Genomic DNA, 23,769 nt, shown 5'->3' on the forward strand with positions numbered 1-23,769 from the left:
AATCATATAGTGTTCAAACCATGGTTCAAAGCCAGACAGCCACGCCCTGAAGTTGGGCATTTATATATATTTTGCCTTTTGACATATGAGATATTAGTCAGTGTATATAGGCTGTATATAGTACAGAGTATAAAAGGTCCCAGAGGCTTGGGATTATGTTTCCCAAATAGTAGGGTGTTTCTTCCGTTCCGTTCCACTTCTGAATAGTAAACAGCTTTTGAAACTGAGCAAATTATCAAGAGCAGTTTGTGATCTGGCAAAATCACTCTTTACATTTCAAAGGAAATATAAAATATCCCACTGGAAAGGTCCAGGCCCTTGAACTAGACTGAAGTAGCCCTTTGGATCCCACTAGTAGTTTGTTGTGACTGTCGGTTCCTAGAAATGTAAAATAAATCTGAAATGTCATTTTTGCCAGTTTTTTCCTACCTATATATCAGTCAATTAATTTATTGTTTTAACAAAAATGTTCTTACAATATGAAAGAAATAAAATAGCAGGGATAACCAGATATGCGTCTTGTACACATCTAAGAAGAAAACCTAATACAGATGCATGTTTTTACAGTCTACAGTATGCATTTCAACAAATTTTGTTCTCAGTATCTCATTGGCCATGGCAAGTTTTGCCACTCTATATGCAACACATTTTCCCTTTTTTGCCAAAAGACAGGCGATCTTAATGAAATCCTCAGAGCAAACTAAATATCCATGCATGTTCTATATAAATGTATCCCTAAGTTCCGTATAGACCAGGCGTGCAGATTAAGGCCCCCTCCTGGGGTCCCAGTTTGGCTCTCTGGAGTTCCCCAGATGGCCACACCCCTTTCCCCTGAACACCAATTGTTGGCTGGCTCCCCATATTTTGTGCAGTTTCCCCCATTCTAAAAGGTTGAAATGCCTCTGCTAAGCCTTAGTTACTTAGGCAGAAATATGCTGACATTTTTGGTACGTTGGCCCACCTCTTTTGCCTTTAGCCCTTACCACTACTGAAGTGTGGCTCCTGAAAGCTTTTCCAAATGGAATTCGGCCCTTGGGCTGAAGCAGGGTTCTGCATTCCTCATATAGACAGTACAATAAATACATACCGGCCAAATTCTCGGGGTCTGCAAATGCAAGAATCTTGTTCAGAAAAAGTTGTCCATTTGGTACAAACTGTCAAAATTTTGTAAGGGCAAAGCTTGCAACTTCAACACATCACTTTTTTCATCAAGAGAAAGTCTGAAAGTCACAAAAAATAACTTTCTAAAGTTTTATTTTTCAGTATGTGTTCACTTTGTTTTCTACCTGGTTCTTAATACATTGGGTTGGATCCAGTGTAGTGTTTAGTGGAGTTCTGCTCATGTTGGAGGAAGGGGCTGGGGAATAGATCTTTACTATTCCTCCTTTCCCCTTTGCTTCCTAAAAAGCTGCTGTGGAGGGCAGGGGGCCCTCCAAATTAGCATTAGAGACAACACAGGGGACTCTTAAATAACCAGGGTGGATTGATTCTTAAACAGAGATTATTTAAAATCGTTCAAACAAAAGTCTTAATGTTAAACCACATATTTAAAATTAAGTTTTCTATTTTGTAAACATGCATTTTCTGAACAAGACTGCATACTAATTAAAGCATATTGGTTTGCAGCTAAATGAAGTATTTATACTATCTAGGATCATAATCTGAACCTTGTCATGCAGCCCATGTGCCTTTTGCACTACACAATTATATTTGCTTATTGACAAGGTAGTGTGGGCAGCAATTGTGAAATCTGTGGTTTGGCTATGTGATCACATGCAAGAACACTAAGCAAGATCTCTCAAGAGAAAAGAAGGGACATATTCCAGCAGTTAGGTGTGCTAGATTGTGGGCTAAAGTACTCAGAGGTTTCCAGAAGCAAAGCTGATAACTACTGGCAAAAGCAGTGTTTCTTTGTGAGGTGGAAAGTAATATTCATGCTCTTTGCATTGTACGTATTCATACTTCGCTGCAATATTAAGTACAGTATAGGACCTACTGTATCATGCATAATGCTTGACACCAGAAGCCAATTTTTTGTTTATCACAGAAAAGCAGGTTTTAATTTTGTGTGTTTTAATAGCAGATCATGAATTCAGTTGTGAGACTTGTAGAATTTATTTTTTATGTAAATCTGATTTTATTTAAAACCAAGTTATTTAAGTGATGCTTAACTGATATATTTTAAAACAAATCTGATTTAATAAAGAGGAGAAATGTATTCATGTGGTATAGGGGGTGCGGGAGCAGGAATAACTATCAGTTTTGACAGTATAATATCAGTGTGCCTGGTTATTGCATAATTGCACAGTAGATGATGCTGATCTTCAAGCGTATTTGTAATTGAAGTTTGGAAGGATGCATGTCAGGGATGCTCTGACTTGGATTCCTGCATTGATCAGGGGGTTGGACTCAGTGTCCTTGTAGGCCCTTTCCAACCCTACTATTCTATGATGCGATGATTCTATGAATTGTTTATTGTAGTTGCAGAGGTGTATTGACTGTTGATTTGTAATATGGCTACTAGAAAGGCTAGGCACTGCTTGAGCCACGATAGAATGCCAACCATATAGTTACTGTTACCAGTGATACCTTTCTAAAAGACCAGTACATCTAAACGAAGGACAAATATGCCCACATATTTAACAAGAGCCAGCCAATTTTCCTGTTCTTCTTTTTGAAAAATTAAATCTTTCTATGAGTGAATGGAAAGTTGACAAGAGTCCGATCCAGAAATCTTTTAGGGTGGTAAAAACCATTTTATGACTCCCCCCCCCCCCCGACCTTAAAGTTGCCTCTAGTTTACAATGTAATCAAGCTTAGGAGAACTTCTATTATAAACACAAGTAAAAGTAGTTACTTAAAATGTGAAGTTTGGATTTGAATCCAAAGGTGCATTGTTCTGAACTTCTGGAATTGTACCCATTTACATACAATGAATCTGATGGATTATAGGATTAAAAAGCAATTTGGCACAGCTTCTGCTAACAGAAATTAATGAATAGGTGCACAGCTGGAAATAATGATTGGCTGTAGTAGTGAAAATTCAACAGCAACGAAAAGTTGAAATAGAGGAGGAGTGGGTAGTTTATTAGCTGGGAAGTACTGTGTGAGATTTCTGTCTAGGACAACTGTAGTAAAATTTGTATCTCCTTAATGAGGTAGAAATTTTCCAGTGACAGAACCTGCTAGTACAGTGCTAAGTGACAGATCGGTAGAAGACAGAATGGATTGCGTTGTTGTTGTATTGGCACCATCACCATGCACGGCACTTGGCAGATTAAAAAAAAAGGACAGATCTTTGACCCAATCAGTTTGTAATCTAAAACCAAACCCAGGGGAAACGATGGAGGAAGGGGAGGGAAGTGAAGGCAGGGGTAAACTGGGAAGATTTTTTATTGTTTCAGTTGCAGATGCTAAATTTTGTTTACAGGCTTAGCCGCAGCAGGGCACAGGAACCAGGGGGCTAAGTGAAAGAAAGGCTTCGTGGAAAAAGTGCTTTTGAGGAGGGATTTGAAGTAAGAGGTCGCTTTGATACAGGTATTCTAGAAGACAGTTCCAAGCATGCAGAGCAGCTTGGGAAAAAGACTGGAGTCTTTTGCTGGAGCAGGAGACCTGTGGAGGGTAGTGGTGCTCAAGGAATGAATGGGAAGGGATGAATTGGGATGTAAGGGCAGAGACATAAGGAGAAGCAAGGCCATGGAAAGTGGTATTTGTGCTGATCTGGATGTTGTCAGGAAGCCGGTGTAGGGATTTAAGGAGGGGCATCACATGATCAAAGTGATGAGAGAGATTAATGATTTTGGCAGTACGGTGCAGGATACATATGAGGGGACACAAGACATAATGGAAGACCAGAGAAGGCCTGATTGTAATCCCTAAAATGCTAAGAGTAAAATCTTAAGCAAATAAGAAGTATGGACAGCCTTAGTATGGAAGTATGGACAAGCCATATCAGGACAGCCTGATAGGGCTTGGAGATTTCAAAATGGAAGACATTTCAACATTTTATACACAAAATCTTATGTAAGAGACTGCTCAAGCTAAGTAATAGAAGAAGATATTGCTGAAAATTAAGGCATGCTCAAAACTGTATTGTAGAAGAAGGGGGGGGGGAAACCTGCATGTTTAATCCCTTGACTAACAGTAAATATTATGCATTTGTGTTCAGTGAGGCTTACTCTCTGGTAAGTGTGTATAGGATTGTGCATAGGATTGCAGCCTAAGTGAGCATGGATTTGAACAAATTAATGTATGTGAAACTACTAACAAAATGTCAGAGGGGTAGCTGTGTTAATTTGTTGTAGCAAGAATTTAAGTAAGGTGCCACAGGAATAGAACACTAATTTGGAGAATGTTAGGTGCACGTATTCATGCTGAAATCAAGGGAATGTAGGCACAACTATTCAGTTGTTCTCTTGAGTTTAACAGGGCTTTGGTGTGACTAACTTTCTCTGGATTGTGGTTAACAGATTTATTGTGACATAAGCTTTTGTGGGCTGGAGCCTATTTTGTCATGTGACATTGCACTGGTATCATTCTTTGGTATGTTACATCCAAGGAGTTCTTTTTTGGAACGGAAATTCTTGATTGGGTTGTAAATCGAATTGGTTAGATTTGTTTCTTTAGTTGATTATGAAATCTTTAACTATTTCATGAACTTGCAAGAGCTACCATTGTCATTTATTGTACTGGTTTTGTGTGTAAATTTTTGAGTTTTGAAGTATTATGGAATGCTGATTTGAATTTAGCAGATTTTTATTCTGAGCTGACCATGTAAGTATATCTAGAATGGATGGCCATGCCTTCACTAATTACTGCACTTACTGCACATTTCTCCTACACCCACCTCTTCTTTTACCATTAAAGGGCTACATGCTCTTTAAAGACAGAGCATTACCTTGCTGCACAAGCTGAGATGAGTCTTATGGAAGCATCCTGGAGTTACTATAGAACTTTAGCTTGAGGGGTCTCCCCTTTTGAGAGTGGTGTAGACCTAAGTCCTGATGGGAGATCAGGCCCCTGCTCACTAAAGTGTCACCAGACCACAGTAAGAGACAGAGACTGAGGTTGGCATCACGATAACTCACGATGGGTTAAATAAGCCATGATGGCTTATTTAACCAGTCATTGGTTATGTCGTCTGTTGAGAATTTTTTAATCCACAATGGCTTATTTGGCTGCAGTAACCCACTCTGATAACCCGTGGTCTGCAGTAAGGGTCATTTAACCCACCCGTGGGTTATCATGTCGTCTGGTGCTCACCGTTGTTTATTCTGATGGCCTACAGAGTCAGCTGGCAAGAGCAGCCAAAACCGCTGCAGCTGCTCTGCTCCATCCTGGAGCCCTTTTTCTGAGATCTGACAAGCAGCCAAGGGACAAACATGCACAGCCTTCCCTGATACCATGCTACAGTTACAAAATGACAGCTTTCCCCTAGTACAGTGACAGCCTCATGCTATTGCACTGCTCCGCTTCAGCGAAGTTACACAATGGCAGGCTTCCCAGATTGCTACTTTGAAACTGCACAAGTTGGGAAATAGGGGAAAATAGGGGAATAACTGCTCACTTTTCCATGAAGAGACCCAATTCTGCAGTTATCCAGTGCAGCACCTGGAGGCTCTCCATGAGGGCACCTCACATGTGCAATTTCACCCCATTCCAGCAAACCGTCAAGTAGTTATCGCTCCCGCCCCCCTTTTCCTTCTCTGGTCACTTTTCAATGAAGGCACAAAATTGTGCAATTATCTACTACACCATTTGGAGGGTCCCCATGAGGGGACCTCAGCTGTGTGAACTGTCCAGCAAACTGCCAAGGAACTACAGCTCCCACCTCTTTTTTCTGTTCTGGCTGTTCACAGTACAGTACAGCCTTCCCTGATCTCTTATTGCATGACCCTGCTACACTGAAGGAATGCACTGACAGGCTCATCCCCTGGCAATGACAGCCTCCCCTGATCTTACCATCATGCTACTGCACTACAGCAAAATCATCCAGTGGCAGACCTCCCTGATTGCTGCTGTGAAAATGTGCATTTGCACATTTCTGGCTAGGAGAAAGAAAAAGTAGAGGAAGAGATCCCTGATGGCTACTGCGAAAATGCACAAATGCACAAAAGTGAAAAGGAAAAATTGAAAGAAAGAGGCAACTGCAGAATAGGGGAAAATAGGGGAATAGGGGGAAAAACTGCTCACTCTTTCATGAACAAGCAGAATTGTGCAGTTACCCAGTACAGCAAACTGCGAAGGAGTTACAGCTCCCAGCCCCCATTTCCTTTTTCTGGCCACTTCTCTGTGAAAAAGCAAAGTTGGGCAGTACAGTATAGGCTTCCCCAGTACAATGACAGCCTCCCCTGAACACACAAACACAGGCCCGTGCTACAGCCAAGCCACACAATGACAGACCTCCCTGATCGCTACTGTGAAAAAAAAGGAAAAAGAACAGGCAGATGCAGAATAGGGGAACATAGGTGCGCAGTGTAGTACAGCCTCCTATGATGGCATAATCCTGCTACTGCGAAGTGTCGCATTTACAGCCCTCCATGATGAGACTGACACTGCTCTCTTTTCCATGAAAACTGCAGTACAAAGGAAGCTGGGATACTACCTGGCAGAGGAGGAGGACTGGACAGGGAGGAGGGGTGAGGGCAGAGAAAATAAGCTACTCACAGAAGCTTATTTGGCCGATCGTGTGGGGGATAACAGAAGCTTATTTTCTAAATAGAAAAGCTTAACATGATGTCCGAACATAGCCAATAACACAACTAGCTGGAGAAGAGTTCAGCATCCAGGAAAAAGAAATGCCAAACAAACAGTAGGAGAGAGGTGCTTTCTTTAGCTCTTTCCTTTCCCTTTGTGCTATGGAAACTGCTAAACTGCCATTCCCTCTTGCTGTGTGACTGTGGAGTGCTTCCAGACTGCAGACCACCTGCTTACCAATCTCTGGGAAGTCCAAGAGACAGTCTTCACACAACTATATGTTGCCTCCTCCTCAGCTGCAGTCCCTGAGGTACTGCCTTCTCCTTCTAGCTGCAATGAGAAGGACATTTTATGGGCAGACACCTGGAAGTTGGCATGCTTTGCCCCAACCACCTAGTAAGTAGAGAGGGTGGGAATAGTTGCAGGATTGGAGCCAGAGAGAACCCAGCTACACTGAGCACAAGTAGCATCTAACACTATAATTTAGCACTCTTTTTTTAAAAAAATAAATGTTTATTTGTTCAAAGCTAATTAAAGTCCTGTCATGACATGCAGGCTTAACAAAGCCAAGCTAGTTGGGGGTGCATATGTGCACGGTGTCTTTCTCGCCCTGTGTTTAATAGCTACTGGCTTTTCAACATTAGAAGCAGAGGGGGCAAGAACTGAAACCAATAGTGTGCAGATTTCATGCGAGATTCAAGGTAAAGCAGATCATTATATATCCCCTCTACTACTTTTAGGCTTGTATTCTCTCTTTCTATGAAAACTGCATAAGCTTCCGGGATTGGGCAGATACATATCCAAATATATAAAGATGGAAGCAGATTATCTACATAAATCTAGGTATGATACATGTTGAGATGTGGTTTATTGTTTTATATAACCTTAATTTCTAAGCTACAGTTCCACATACAAAACATGTAATAATGTAGCAAGACAGTTCATTGAGTTAAATAAAGGGGGTAGCAATCCTATGACCACTGGTCAGTGGCTAGACGGCCATAGGATATCTGGTTTTCCGTGAAATGAGCTCGGAGCCCGTGTTCTGAGGTCGGTTCCCAGAGAACCGACCTCCCCCTCCTTCCACACTGCCTTGCAGGCAGCATGGAACAGCCCTGTGCTCTGCAGAGGAGCATGGAGCAGCTAAAATGGGGCGTTCCAGGGGGCATTCTGGGGAGGGAAGGCAGTATGAAACATCCTATGTTTTGTCCGGCAGCCTCCTCCCCCTCTCCGCCTTCCTGTGGCAAATGCAGGGCAGGAGAAGCATGGAGGGAATGATCCCCTCTGTGCTTCTCCTGCCCTGTATTGGATAGGCACTGCTTGTCCCCATAAGATTATGCCCTAAATGGCTTAAAAAAAATTTTTTAAGACAGACTTTCAAAGCATATCATTAATTTGCACATTAAACATTCTTTGTTAAAGAGAGTATGTGGCTTGCCTAAAAATGGATTTTAAGAAAGTAATTATGTTACAAAAATTTAGTATTTAATGCCCTTTTAATCCTTCATTTGAAAAAAAAAAAAACACAAAACCCCTCACTTCAAATGTTATGTTTCAGGTTATATGAAAAATCTGGATTTTCACTTTAAAATAATGGTTATGATGAAATTAAATGCCATGGAAAATGTTTTCTTCTTTAAATTAGGGGTAGGTAACCTGGTGCCCTCTATATGTTTTGGACTGTTGGCTGGGGCCAATGGTACAAAACATCTGGATGGGACCAGGTTGCCTACATCTGTTTCAAATCATGGCCCTGGCCATTATGTGTAGAGAGAGTGTGTGTGTATTACATTTGCAGATGAGAGAGTTGTCACTGTCATTTGTGGAAAATCAATAAATAAGTTTTAAATTTAGATTGATATTGATATTGTGCTATCTGTGGTGCAGCCTGGGAGCGCTACTGGGGTCAAGAACAGGCAACAGAGCACTTACATCTTTAGAGATGACTTGATGCATTTATGAAGGCAGATTTTTCCCCAGTGTCTGCTCTAAGCCTTACTAACTGAGGATGGTGAAAGATCTACCCAAGTGAGTGCTTGACAGTAAATAGTGCTAATTAAATACAGAGCCTGACAATGACACTGATTCTTGGATGAAGGCCAGTAGATTTGTCTTGGCTTTCAGAAAATTTAATTTTCTAGCTCTGTTTATCTACTAGCTTGTTAAAAGATCTAAGGACACCAGTGTGATGATGCCGCTGAATTTGCTGTTTTAAGGTTCTGCTAAGATACTCATTTTGGAAACAGCCTTTGCATTATTTTTTATTCCAATAGTAAATATATGCATATGCTTGTTCACTTTCCACTGTGTTAAACTAAGCACTGTAGTACAGATTTCTAAGTAATGATGTATCAGAATGTTCCACTCTGTCCCCAGTATTTCTCCTGAACAGTTCACCAGTTATGTGAGATTATACTATGTTCAAACAAGAAGGTATTTTCAAAGTTCCTCATATAGTTCATGCATTTCTATATAGTCTCTTTCAGTTATTGAGGCTTGGTATATACCTCTTAGGATTCCAAGCATGCAGAAATAGTAGATTTAGTGACAGACTCTAGTGCTGCAGTTTGGACTGGTGATATGGTTATTTCCATGCTACCATTGAATGGAAGCAGCAATGCCACAGAGGCATATAACACGGTTACACTGTTAAAACTTTAACAGAGTCTGAGACTAGAGTGTTCCTAGTATGCCCTAGATGGTATTAATAGCAGTGTCAGCTTCAGCTTTTAGCTAGAAAATATCTCTTTGCATAACTTTGCTAAAGTTAGGCCTAAACAATAGATGCCTATGACAGAGAAACGGCTAGTGCATTTCTGGAAAGACTTGATACATGTTCACCTCCTGACTCAAACCCCTTAAAACTGTGTTAACAGAGATGTCTGCAGATCAGCTCAGTAACAAAGCTGAGAATGGTGTGTTAAAGCCCTTCATGCACTTTTAGCATTTTGTCCCTCAAGTAGCCGAGATCCAGTATCCAGAGGTATAATTTTCATCTTCCCCAACCCCGTATGAGTGTGGAGTGGGAGCGGAGAGAGTTCTCCTTGTCACCACAATTCCTTAAAACAGTATGCTGTTACTTCTTCACTCAAATACACTTACCCAGAAGGAGAGATGCAAAACTGTTGCTTTAATTCAAAGAGTGTCTCTTGCTATGGCCCAGTGGGATGAATGAATTGCTTTCAGATTCAGACTGTGTGCTGCCACTCATCCTGCTCAAGTAAGTTTTCTGTAAGAGGCATAGCAGCACACTATCTGAATCCCAAAGAGTTGTACAACACTGCAGAAGAGAAGGACCAGCACAAAGAATGGATTCCCACAAGTTCTCTACTGCCCTGCTCTTTATCTCAAGTAAACAGCTAGTTTATTTGAGAAGAGTAGCAGACTTGCAGCTAAGAAGTGCTTTTTCTGTGTCTAGTCCAAACTCGGATTTCAAATTAGGCTACAAAAGGCAAACGGGCACTTTGTTACTTCTTGTGTTTACTGATGTGTGTATTTGAGTTCTGGCAGTAGCTATTATGCTGAGTTTTTGGAGAATTTAAAAAAAAAAATAGTTGCATTGTTGATACTGCATACCATAAAGGTATGTAGGCGATGGGAAAGTGTTGCATCCTATTTTGCTGCAAAAAGCCCATGTTACTATTTTAGTTCTCCTAAGATAATAAATATCATAATATTTCTTGAGGTTTCTTTTACTACTGAACCAGAAACACAACTTTGAGGGGACTGGATTGTAGCTTAACAAGTGCATAATGTAGACATGTCCATACATTCTGCTTGTTAAAGTGCAGGCTTTTACCAAATGAATAAGAGTGTTCCCCCGACCCCACCCCCGTTGAGTTCAAATAACTTTTGGAATGTGTCTGTATATTAAATGAGGGTATGCTGCAAACTATAGAAAAAGAGTAATGTACCAGCAAGTTGGTTTCCTGTGACTGAAATTGTACCATAAAAAGGGGCTTGTACTTTGTGTCCATGTATGACACAAACTATTGTATGAGTCCAGCACATTTAGGCCAACTGCTTTCAGAAATAACTGTATGTCTGTATCAGACTCCTGAGTAGATGTAGGTACAAGTCCTTATTCTTTTGACCCACACTCCCTGGAATGTGATTAGACAGACCAGGATGGGGAAGACATACAGTAGGTGCAAATCCCCACTCAGCCACAAAATTCTCTGGGTGACTTTGGGCCAGTAATCTTTCAGCATAACCTACATAATAGCACTGTTGTGAGGATAAAAATGAGGGTAGTTAACAATTTAACTCCTTGGAGTAAAGGTGGAATATATATCTAATAAAATAATTAAAAACCCGAATTGTAATACTAGAAGCTTTCCTAAGATGTTTTTCCATGGTTGACAATGTACTGTAGCGGTACCCCAGTTTTTAGAACTCCATTAGGTTAAATACTTGAAGAGCTGAAGGCAGGGAATATCTCTGCCTCACGTAATACATTTGTAGCCTGTGGGCTATATTGATTCAGTTTAGAACCAATCCCTTGCATTTTCAATTTAGGACCAATGCATTGTAGACTTCACAGTGAATACCCTACTAGAAAGAGGACTGAAGTAATAGGCAGTTGTGTTATATTTAAGAACGGTGTTATATTTAAGAATGATTTGTTCACTTCAAATGCCTTAATTAAAAATGTAAGTAGGCTTCAGGTTGTACTTAGAAAAAATAACTCATATAGTTATTCATGGCTTGGGATTGCAATACCTGACAGCACGCCTCTCCTGAAATGAACCTACCTGTACACTACATTCAGCATCTGAGGCCCTCCTCTGAGTGCCTCCTACAAGGGAAGCTCAGAAGGCAGCAACGAGCGAGAGGGCCTTCTCAGTGGTGGTCTCCCATCTGTGGAACAAGCTCCCTGATGAGGTCCACCTGGTGCCAACATCATTATCTTTTCAGCACCAGGTTAAGACCTACCTCTTTTCCCAGGCATGTGGCAACACATAATGAGTTTAATTGGTCTTGGATGTGTCTTCAGTTATGTCCGATAGTTCAATGTTGTTTTTAATTATATGTTGTTTGTGTATATTGTTCGTGTGCTTTTATGTGCTTTTTTTTGCAAATGGCTTTTAAACTTTTTATATTGCATTTAATGTTTTAACTTGTAAACTGCCCAGAGAGCTTTGGCTAAGGGGCAGTATAGAAATGCAATCCATCCATCAATCAATCAGTCAGTGGTGTTGCTGTCTGTTTGCTTTTAAATTTTGTGATAATTTGATTACTGTATACTTATTCTGGATTATTTCCTGTGCAACTATATAGCTGTAACGGTGAGGAGAATGTGGCTTATTGTTGAAGGTTAAGTGTTTCCTGCCCCTACTCCACAAAATGGGAAAATAGAGACTGCGAACCTTTCTTTGGGCCTCTTTTTCTCTCCTTTTAAAAAATATTAAACTTCCTGTTTGCACTACAGAACAGATGGAAGTCTAAAATGCAGTGTCAGGAAACTTTTCTAGTGTTTGTAGCATTCCTAACAGAGTAGTTCATTCTGCATGTGCTGAATTTATAGAGCAAATTTAATAGTGTTGTTGTTGGTTTTTTGCTTATTTTTGAGAAGGAGAAGAGCAAGCAGCTCCATATGGCTGGCATTTTAGAAAGAGGGGAGTGGAAGAGGGTCTGTTTTGAAGTTGTGCTTGCATAAGTGATGATACAAATAAGTAGTGCTGTGCTCTTTCTTCTGAGATCTATGGAGATGTTCAGTGTGGCCTTTGCAGAATCTGTTTCGGAGAGGATCCTTTTGCAGAATCTTCTTAAAAGAAAGGTATGCATCTGTGGAAGAAGGCAGCTGTGTTCTTCAAGCATCTACCTGACAACAAGAAAGATCTTGCCAGGGTGTTCTATAATGCTTCCTAGCTGGCAAAAGAGCAAATTAATTCTGCCTGCCGCATGGTAGACTCTGGGTCAGGAAATATGGCTAGTTGCACAGCCCTACAGAGGCATGCTTGGCTAAGATCCACAGGCCTTATGCTGGAGGCCAGAATGCACATTGAAGATCTTCCCGTTGATGGTGACAGCCTTTTCATTGCTGAAAGAGACAACATTTAGACAAAGTGCAGAAAATGAAGACTATGGTCCAGAAAATGGAATTCACCATAGCTCAACAGACCTTTTCATACTCTCTATCATGGAATAGAGAATTGCCTAGTTGGCAAATCTCATATTTCCCTGAAGCACATTTATCCCACCAGGCCTTGTCTCAGGGCTTGAAGAGGTCATTTCCATCCTCTTAAATTCAAGTCGTCCTCTCACCATAGAGCCCTGGAGCAGTCCAAACAGTGTATTGGACTGCTTTTAGCCCCCCAACCCACCTCTGTCTCCAACCCTGACAGACTCAGGTGGGGCATGGAGGAACATCACTAAAGACATCTGGGTCCTAGCCATTGTTCAGAAGGATACACCATAGAGTTTTCTTCCCTGCCCCTAGAAGTTATACTCTGCACTGCTCTACCTTCTCCTCCCCTGCAGGAAGAAGTCCTTATGCTCTTGTAGAAAGGAGCAATAGAGGTAGTTTCTCCTGGGGAGAAATTCAGTACTTTTTATTCCAGGTACTTTACCATTCCTAAAAAGGATGGTGGACTTCATGCCATAAGACCTTCAGAAAATCAATTTATTACCTTGAAGAAATTCCACATGGTCAAGCCAACATATTGTTCCTATTTTGTTGAGGCAATTGGCTTCCCTCAGTAGACCTGAGGGATGCATATTTCCATTTTTCCATTAGACTAAGTTACAGATATTAGGCCTGTTCACATGTCGTGACAGCTCACCATGGCTTAATTTACCGGCAGGGACTGTTGCCTTGTGCCATGCATCTGTGACTGCCAGTTTTGCATGGTGCCCATGGGTGCCCAACTTGCCATGGCTTGTTGTGTCATGTGAACCCAGGCAGCAGGGATTGTTTGAGGGTTAGATAACCCTCAAATAACCCTAAAACAAGCCATGGAATCTACAGGCCCTCTTCCATGCTCACTAAGCATGACAAGTGTATCCCAGATCCATCTGCATACACTGCCTTGTATGTCTCTGCCTCCTCCTGGCCTGCCTTCTCATTCTGTTCCAGCAGCACAAGTAGCTGCTTCCTTCTCCTCCTGACTCAACAGCCATCATTGCTACAACTAATTCCTTCTAGTGTTTACAGTTATAACACCAGAGGTCCTGAAGATGCAACCTTTGCTGCCCTCCCCATCTCCTCTTAGCACTAGACAGTGCTCAGTGTAAAATGCCACTGCCTTCCACAAGTTCATCCCAAACCCAGGTCAAATATAATGACCCAGTTCTCATGATTAAACAAGCCACTGCAGCTAGTGCTTATTTTAATCCCCAGCATGTACCTTGTCATGTCATCTGAACCCGGGCTGGCATGGCTTGTTGGAGGGGGAAACAACCCTCAAATAATCCAACAACAGGGTTATTTGAGGATTATTTCCCCCTCCAACAAGCTGTGCCACCCAGGTTTGGATGACAAGACAAGCCATGCCTGGGCGGGTAATTAGGCAAATGGCACGTTGCATGCACCAGTGCACACCACAGCTTAAACAAGTCACTGTGGCTTGTTTAAGCTGCAGTGTTCACGTGAACTGGGACTCTATACGCAGAATGCTATGGGCTGGTTTGAATTGCTGGCACAACAGCACAGATTGTGATTCACTTACACAACATTGGTTTTTGTTTTGTTTCTCCTCGTGTGCTCCTAAATACTTATTTGCCAGCACAGCTTGGATCATGAGATAAGGCTATTTCATTTTGGTTTTGGAATAGTACAAAGTCAGTAGAAACTGTGAATTTGTTATACCATCAGATCAGCCCTTAAAAAAGCAGTCTAACATACTAAACTGCATTCCAACAATGCTTTTCTTTTACTTTTAGAAATTCATTTTGGTCTTTGAACAACTCATGTTTTATGATGCTATACAATATAAATTAATACAATTAAAAGCTTAGTGAAATAAATATTTTTAAACTGCTTTTAGTATGTCTTTAGGACCAAGTAGAGACAAGCTGTGTGCTGCAAGAGGTTGGTATTTACATATTCTTAGCATTTTAAACCTAAGCTTGTGGATCTTACACTACAGACATTCTACTATTTATTTTAACTCACAATAATTTTTGCAGTTACGATTCCTGCAGTGATAATATGCTAATCATTAAGGTTTTTTGCTTCAAGTGTAGTAGGACTGTAGTGGTTAAATGGGAAGGTTGTGCCTCAGTCTAACAGCACAATCCTGTATATATCTACTCAGAAGAAAATCCCATTTAGTTCAGGTAATTTACTTCCAGGTAAATGGGTATAGGATTGTAGCCTAAGCAGCTGTGAGCAACCTGTGGTCCTGCAGAAATTGTTGGATTCCAACTCACATGAGCCCTAGCCAGTATGGCCAGTGGTCATGGATGATGGGAGTTGCACTCCAATATCATCTGGAGGGCCATAGATTGTCCACTCCTGACCTAAAGGATATTATTAAAAGCAGGGGTAGGCAGAAAGCATATATCCAAATGTTTTGGATTTCATCTCCCAGAAGACCCTATCAGCATGGCCAGTGGACAGAAGTGCTGGGAGTGGAAATGAACATACTGTGCTGGGGGTCTCAGTGTCTTAAAAAGGTGCTGACTGCATAGGAATTTGTATTATGATGTTAGCGAGAACAGTGAAATGCAACTTTCTCTTAAGTTTTGGATAAACTTTTATACAAAATGTAGATGTGCTGCATTGTGATGTTTTCTGAAACACAAATCCTATTTTGAGAGAGTATCTGAAATCCATGTTTTGATGGGTGGAATAGCCTAAGTCTCTGGTAAATAAGATGTTGAAAAGGTGTAGCCTAGATGCTTCTGCAAAGTTTGTAAGCCACCCAGGAGTCCGAACATTTTGACTGGCCAACATAAGAGTGGACAATAAAAACAGCCACCAAAACTGGACCATTAAACCTTGCATTTCTCTCTAGTTCAAGGCTCAGGAGAAGTGTGGGGTAATAATCTGTGTCATGCTATATTTGGGAGGCATTCTGCAAAGCACAGCAATGCACAAAAGATTTCTGACCCTTTCCCTCCAAGCCCACTTGCTACTTCCTCTTCCTGTTTTTCTTGGGGGTCGCTATAGGCACCACTGCCTCTCCCCTACTTTTTCCACTTGCTGTCTCTTCTTGGTATCAGCCAGTATGTCAGTTTCTAAGCTGCTGTTGCTCACTGCTCATCACCTTCCCCCCTGCCTCCCACACACTATATTTGACCTGGGTTTGGGATGAACTTGTGGAGGGCAGTGGCATCTTACACTGAGCACTGTCTAGTGCTGAGAGGTGATGCGGAGGGTGGCAGAGGCTGTGTCTTCAGCACCACTGGTGCTATAATTGTAAATAGTGGGAGGAATTGGTTGTGGCAATGATGGCTGCTGAGTCAGGAGGAGAAAGAAGTAGCTGCTGCTGCTGGGATGAAATGAGAAGGGAGGACAGGTGGCAGAGCCATACAAGGCAGTGTATGCAGATGGATCTGGGATGTACTTGTCATGCTTGGTGAGCATGGAAGAGGGCTTGTAGACCCCTGAAACCACTTAATGCACCCCATGTTTCCAGAATGCTTGGCTGTGATAAAACCCATACTGAGTGGTGGCTGTTGAGGTTGAAGGGGGAAAATCCAATTTTTGCATGGGGAAATCCAGCTTTTTAATGGCTTGCATGGAAAAGAAAACTACATCAAACTCTTAAGTGTCGGCACCATATTTTACATGCCTAGGATTTTTCCTGTCCTTGAGTTATTGAGTGAACCTCATTAGCTTGTGCAGCAAACCTGTGCAACACGGCATGTATTGGGAATAGGAAATACACTACAGTTTCACAGTTTGATAGAAGATTAAGAGAGAAATCTAATGAAAGAAAATACCATGGCTGTCTCAAAGAGATGGAGACGGCTAAAATTGTGCTGTAATGGACCATAGATCCATCAGGGCAGTTAATAATCTAAAAGGATAATGAAAACAATATCTGTTTAAAATAACTCTGAACAGCACATCAAAACAAATCAAATATTTTGGACACAAGAAAAACATAAGCCAGCTCATCATGTCCCTCCACCCTCCCAGAGGCCTGCTGAATCGAGGCTTTCACAAACTTTCCTACCATAAAACCAAAGCTGACTTAGTGCACCTCTTTGGGGAGGGAGGTCCACAATGATGGTGCCTCCAAGGAAAAGCCATGCTTTTAAATGTTGTTTGTCTCTAATCTAGTGTCTCATAATGATGGAACTTAGAACCAGCTCCCTGAGATGATAAAGTCCAGGAAAGAAGGCATTCCCTAAGGCCATTGTAGAGAGCTCACCAGTGTTCTAACACTGGATGCTCCCACCCATAGCTGAGAAACAGGCACTGTTACTTACCTCCAAGGATTACTTTATGGGCAGTTGAATCTGGCCAGGTGGCATGCAAGAGCAACAGGTGTGTTTGACTCTTTAATATTTCAGCCTTAATTCTCAGCAGTTTGTTGTTACGTTGTTATTTTCATTATTCTTTCTTGTGATATAATTTCAACAGACACTATAACTTAAATTAGGATATGCAAAACCACATTCAAATTTCAGTGCTATATTACTTGTTCAAACCCAAGCTAATCTCTGTTTACTGCCTTATAACCACAGTTTGAAGACATAAGTTAAACTAAGAGTAAGGACAGGTCGTACCTTAAATAAGACAGGAAAAACAGTTTGTTTTGTAATTTACCCTGGTAAAATCCACGCTCACCTCATTAGATATTGAACTGATCATTTAAACTGGCTACAACTCCACATTTCTTGTAGTTTGATCATGCATGCATCCATACAAGAATTCAGACATCCTACCCTATGGCACCACAGAAACAAACTCAAGCCTCTAACTGTACACGGCATTCATGGTGAAACAGCTCTGAGTTGGGTTCTTTCTTCCTCTGTTAGTCTTGCCGTGCAACATAGTACTCTATGTGTTAAGTTCTTTGAAAATAAGGCTGTTGCAGTGATGTTTAACTAACTCTGAAATAGTGCAGCTGTAAAAAAAGGAAATGAATTCTTTTCAGTCCCAAGTTCTGTAAAAAAGAATTTGTTTAGTAAATGCTAAGGATGGAGGTGTTTGTTTCATGACAATTTGACTTGCTGGAACTGGAAATATTGTCTTGGGAGTGGGGGCGTTAAAAAAGGAACTTTCCAAATTCATCATCATGCTGGTTTTCTCTAGACCGGCAATATTCAGAGATCTGGATTTTCACTACGTGTGCACTGAATATTTTCAGTCACACAAATATATTTAGGCTGCACTTAACCTGGAAGTAAGCCCCATTGCACTTAGCGGGACTGTATAAGATTGTGCTATTTAGACAGAAAAAAGTCCTACAACTCAAAGCATGCCCCAGCCAGCCATGCTGGCTGGGGAATGCTGGGAGTTGTAAGACCTTTTTCTGTCTAAACATGCATAGGATTGCGCCCTTAGAGGGCTAAATTTGCCAACAACCTAGGATTCCCGTATCCCACAAATACTCTATTTATCTTGGTTGATACTGACCACAAGCCTAACTCCTGGAGTGGGTGGGGCTGTATGTTTTTATTACAAATCATATTCTCATTTTGTTCAGTTGTATTACAAAAGCACTACTGAAAGGAAATAATCAACATGATCAATAGGCCTGAAGGTATTTTTGCAAACTAATGTTTTAAACACAGTTCAGCTGTACTTTTACCACAGAATATTAAAAAGACAGAGCTGGTAAGTGATATGTGGACCACAAATGCATATTGTTCAACAGAACTGTTGGATGTGAGTCATTATAGTATCTCATATTTAACTCACAATGCGATCCTATGTAGACTTATTGTCTTCAGCAGAGCTTGCTCTCTTCTGTGTTTAAGATTGCAGTTTTAATAGTTGCTATTGTAGCTTTTATTTTAAAATGCAGTGTCACTATGGAGTAATAGTTTAAAATTAGCTTCAGATCTGGATTAACAATAAACGTGGCTAGTTCAAATGGCAATTAGCATTATTCAGACCAGTGGAAGTTGGTGGCTCTGATGTCAGTGGGGCAGTGAATCCATTGTGGTTTTCAGTCAGGTGCAAAGCACCTTGGATAGGTCCTTTAGAGTTCTGACTGGTTCTGACTGAAACCTGGAGCAGATTCAGTGCCCCACTGACATCAGAATCGGCCTCCACTGCTTTAGACATAAGTTAACTTGTGACTATTAATTTGCATTGTAGAACAGAGACATGGATAGAATGTGCAATTCCACAGCCAGCTCCTGATTGCTTACCCATATTTGTACCAGTCCAAAAGAGATGTGCAGCACAATCCTGTACAAGTCTACTTCGAAGTAAAGCCCCACTGTGTTCAGTGGGACTTACCGCTATGTATGTGAGCATAGGTTCATAGCATGAGGCCCTCCTTTTTACCAGGAGAATTCTTCAGTGCAGCAGATGCTCTGGTTTGTAAAAGAAATGCAGTGCAGCAAAGAAAGTGGGTGTGACGGTGGCCGAGTTTGCATGCAGTGATAACCCAGAACTCAAAAAAACATTCTGGGTTTATGGGAGCAAGGCAGCATAGCGGTGTACACTGCCTGAATGCTCCCTTTACAAGAGGGGGCAGCTAAACAACGGACCTCCTGGCCATTGTCTGACTAGTGTGACATACGAACCAGGATTTCTGGCTTGTTGGGGGTGAGTAAACCATGGTTTTGGGCTCACATGTAATGCTAGCCAGACCAGCCTTCAAAACTTAAGGTTAAGTACCAAACAACTTAATTCTCCTTTCACTGTGTTTGCTTCCATCCAAAAATACGTTGAATGCTTTCCAAAAGTAATGTATGGAATTGCGGCACATTTATACCAGTTCTTTGGTGGCAGCAGCTTCCATTTCAAATAAGGAAGTCTAACATATCCAGCCCTTGCCAACAAGAAAACTTCTTTTGATATATCCTATACTGTCCATTTAAAGTACATAGTTCAAATGTATGACAGGATTCATAGCTTTGGTATTGTTATAAAATCTGAACTTCCTTTAAAATTCATGTGACAACTATACTTAGATTAGAAAACTAATATGTTCAAGCTCAGACTTAGGCCACCTCCCTGACGTGGAAAGCAGCTGGTTTGCCTGAACATTCTTGTAGGAATGTAGCAAATATGGTGGGCTGAAATGAGGAAGGATGAAACAATTTAGGGCTTCATAGGTCAAATCAGCTTCTTAAATCGTACCTGACCTGGGCTGCTGAGAAGGGAAGGAGAACCTGAGAATATGGTGAAGCATTGGTGTACTGTGTTTGAACACCCCACAAGATTTCTTTGGATGGATGTTTTCTTGTGTCTTTACAGTTAATATATATCACAACAGAGGTGTGGAGAAAGATATGATTGCAAAATAGGGGAAGGACAGGGGGAGAGACATGTTTGCAGCACTTCTTTATTTAACCAGTGCTAATATACCTTTTTCCCCAAACCCTTTTGGTCAATATATTACATTCACATTTGGTTTTAAAACTGCTGTTTAAAGATAATACTGTTTTGCAGTCTATCATACTTTGACAATCATACTTCATAGCCATGCCTCAAACTTGCAGCCATATTAGCAAAACTGGTTTTTGAAACTCCTATTCCTGGTCTAATACACCATGTTAGAGCTGTCAGGAGTTGATTGTAGACCTGTCAAGGCTGTCAAATGCAGTAATTTAATTATTAGCTGCAACAATACTGGCAGGTCTGATTGTTCGATTAACTAGCTTCCATATAATGTTGTATCTTTTTCTCTAAAGCAGTTGACCTGGCCTAGCTTAAAATAGCATGTGTTAAGCTTATATGTATGAATGCTTTATGCGTAAAACATTATTTCTTTAACCAGTAGATGCACACTTACCTGGGAGTAAGCTCCATTGAATACAGTGGGATTTATTCCAAGTAAACATGTATAGATGTCTGTTTCCCCAGTTCAGGAAAGGCTACGCGCTAGAGCTGAAAGCTGTTGCTTCAGTGATGATTCAACTCAGGCTGAGAGCTTATATAGGACCTGGATGCCCCATCCTTTCCTGGCTCTGTTTGTTTTACAAAATAAAAAATGAAAAAAGATGTATAATTAACTGAAAAATGCTCATCTTCATAACTCGCCTACCAGCAATGTCTCTGCAGAGGAAATGTCTCAACCAGTTTTTAAATCCTGAGTTGTCCTGTGTATAGATTATACACAGGTGTAATCACTGTGTATGTGAGGAGTCTGTCTAATCAAAAACATGTCAATTGTTGTATATGGACTTACATTAACTTGTTTTACAGAAGCTGAGTTAATGTTTTGTTTTTAAATATATTTACTCTTATGTACATGAGAACAATTTACTTTCAAATATGTATGTTCAGTAACATAATATTTCATTCTGTTATTTTCCAAGGAGACATACAATCTGCTTTGTTCCAAAACAGAGCAAGCCCGGTCTACAAATTAAAACAAAACAGAGTAATTTTTCCTAATAGCATATAGCATCCAATTCCTGTGGGGTTGTATTGCAGCACTAGTTTAAATGTACAATGGTAATTGTTTAATAAACTTCCCCACTCCCTTAACATAGGTTAAATTAATGACCTTTGAACTACATTGCTTGTAGCTTTCAAAACTGGAATCATTTCAGTTTGCTCATATTAATCATTAATGGAACCCCCTTGCAGCTCTTGAAAAGCTCTAAGAGTTTACATTAGTTTTTAAGAGCTCAAGCCTCTCTCACTAATTAGCTTCCTAAACCAATTAGAAGATTCATTTTGCACTCCACTCAGAGCAATTTTATAGTTTGTTTAGCTTTAGTATCTAATGCTTCAATTTACATATAAGCAATTTAGTATAGCCCTGCACTAAGATTCTGTATAGTTTGTCAGATGTTTCTCCCGCAAAGTTGCCTTGTTCATTATTGTGAAACTGAAAAAGATACCTTTTCATCAAAAGCAAAATGCCTTACAAAAATATTTTCACTTAGGTGTCCACAGGTTCTTAATCTCTAGGTTGAAGAACCCAGACCATAAGCAAGTATTTATTTATTTATTTATATTAAATTTATTAATCACCCATCCGGCTGGTCACCCAGCCACTCTGGGCAATGTACAATAATAGAAACAGTTTAAAACAATAAAATTCTACATTAAAACCTCACATTTCTAAAAATACCCTAACCCACCCCAAATGCCTGCCTAAACAACCATGTTTTAATGCATGGTGGAAGCTCATTAAAGAGGGGGCATGGCGGAATTCCCTAGGGAGGGAGTTCCACAGAGTGGGGGCCACCACAGAGAAAGCCCTCTCCCTCGTCCTCACCAGCCTAGCTGTCCTGGCTAATGGGACAGAGAGAAGGCCATCCGAGGCTGATCTCGTTGAGCAGCCTGTCTGGTATTGCTGGAGGCACTCCTTGAGATAGGCTAGGCCGGAACCATATAGGGTTTTAAAGGTCAAAACCAACACCTTGAATTTGGCCCAGAAAACAGCTGGTAACCAGCGCAACTCCTTCAGCACTGGAGTGATGTGATCTCGCCGGCGGCTGCCTTTAATCAGGCGAACTGCTGCGTTCTGTACCAGCTGCAGCTTCCGAACCGTCTTCAAGGGTAACCCCACATAGAGCGCATTATAGTAGTCTAAACGAGAGGAGACCAGGGCATGTACTACCAATGACAGCAGATGATCAGGAAGGTGGGGGTGTAGCTGCCATATCAGATGGAGTTGGTACACCGCTGTCAGTATCCAACTTGAAAACATGTCTGAATAAACACACCAAATTCACAGTTCTTTCTCATACAGAAGGTGAAACCAAAACCAGAAGCACTTTGGAAAGAATCACAGGATCCAAGCATTGTTTAAACTTTAGCATAATCCAGCTATAGATGGTAAGGAACAGCATTCTGAATTATATTAGGAAACAGCTCTATGTCCTATGGCAATTTGTCAGCATGCGAGTACTTTGCTTGCAGTGGACTGAAAGTGCAATTATGGTCCTTGACTAAGTAGAAGGGGCAGTCTGGAGGGTGATATGGGAGGTATGCAGTGGCTTTCCCTTTACCATAATGGCCTGTGCACTCCCTGCATACATCCAAGTATGGAAGAATATGCAGAAAATGAGGATCCGTTAGGTCCTATGATAATCTCTCCACATGCAAGTGCTATTCCTGAAGTGGATTGGGTTTAACCCTCATCTTTTCCGTAGGCAATCTGGTGCCCTCCAGACTTTTTGGACAAAGGCTCCCAGCAGCAAACATGGTCAATAGTCAGTGATTATGGGAGTTGTAGTCCGAATCATCTGGAGGGCACCAGATTGCCTATCCTTGGCCTAATAGTGTAAGTCCAAGTGTCAGCATTCAGAAATCACAAATGAATTCTAGCCTGTACTCATTCTATAACACACCTCAAACAGAAGAAAACATAGTATGCCCTGCAAGGCTTTAACATACTGATTATTTCCTCATTTGTACCCTGAAACAAGGTAATGCAACTTTCCCGGAGAAGAAGCATTAGAGTTTCTTCACTTTGGTACTACGGACAATACAAGGTGGTTTTATTATCGCTTTTTTACTAGCATAGAACGTGATTACTCCTACTATTCTATCACAAAAAGAAGAGAAAAAAATGTGGGGCAGAATAGGTGACACAAATGAGGTTACTGTTTCATCTGTCACTACAAATTTATGCATTATTTTTAACTTCAGCTTAAAAATACACTCCTTAAAGTGTATGCACTTCCATTCTGCAGTGCTAGCAGGCTTGATTCCCCCCCCCCCCCAATTCAGCCAAAACCTGTGGCTTTGCTATCTGGATTATTTTTCTTTGCCAAATATATGCCCGCCCATGTTGCACATTGCACCTTTTTACAAGAGTAACGTATCACCAGGCAACTTGAGGGACATAAATCTTTATGGCACAAGCACGTCTGGAAAAATGGATATAAAGTACACAGATACACACAAGTGAGAAGCACTGGGTAAATTAAAATCAGGGGAAAAATATTTTCCCTGGTCTTGAAGCAATATGTAAATATTTTACAGACAGAATCTCTGCTTTCGATATTATGCAACAAATATGGCTTTACTTATTA

General features: G+C 40.9%; 1 protein-coding gene across 12 annotated transcripts in view; it reads left to right on the forward strand.

The window, feature by feature from the left end:
• LOC146346873 (nuclear receptor coactivator 2) overlaps positions 1-23,769 on the forward strand; it is a 182,712-nt gene that overhangs the window by 12,381 nt on the left and 146,562 nt on the right. The window lies entirely within an intron of this gene.

The sequence above is a fragment of the Heloderma suspectum genome, chromosome 4 (genome assembly GCF_057233095.1).
Source record: "Heloderma suspectum isolate Gila_16-S chromosome 4, 16-S_ref, whole genome shotgun sequence".
In the NCBI taxonomy this organism is placed as follows: Eukaryota; Metazoa; Chordata; class Lepidosauria; order Squamata; family Helodermatidae; genus Heloderma; species Heloderma suspectum.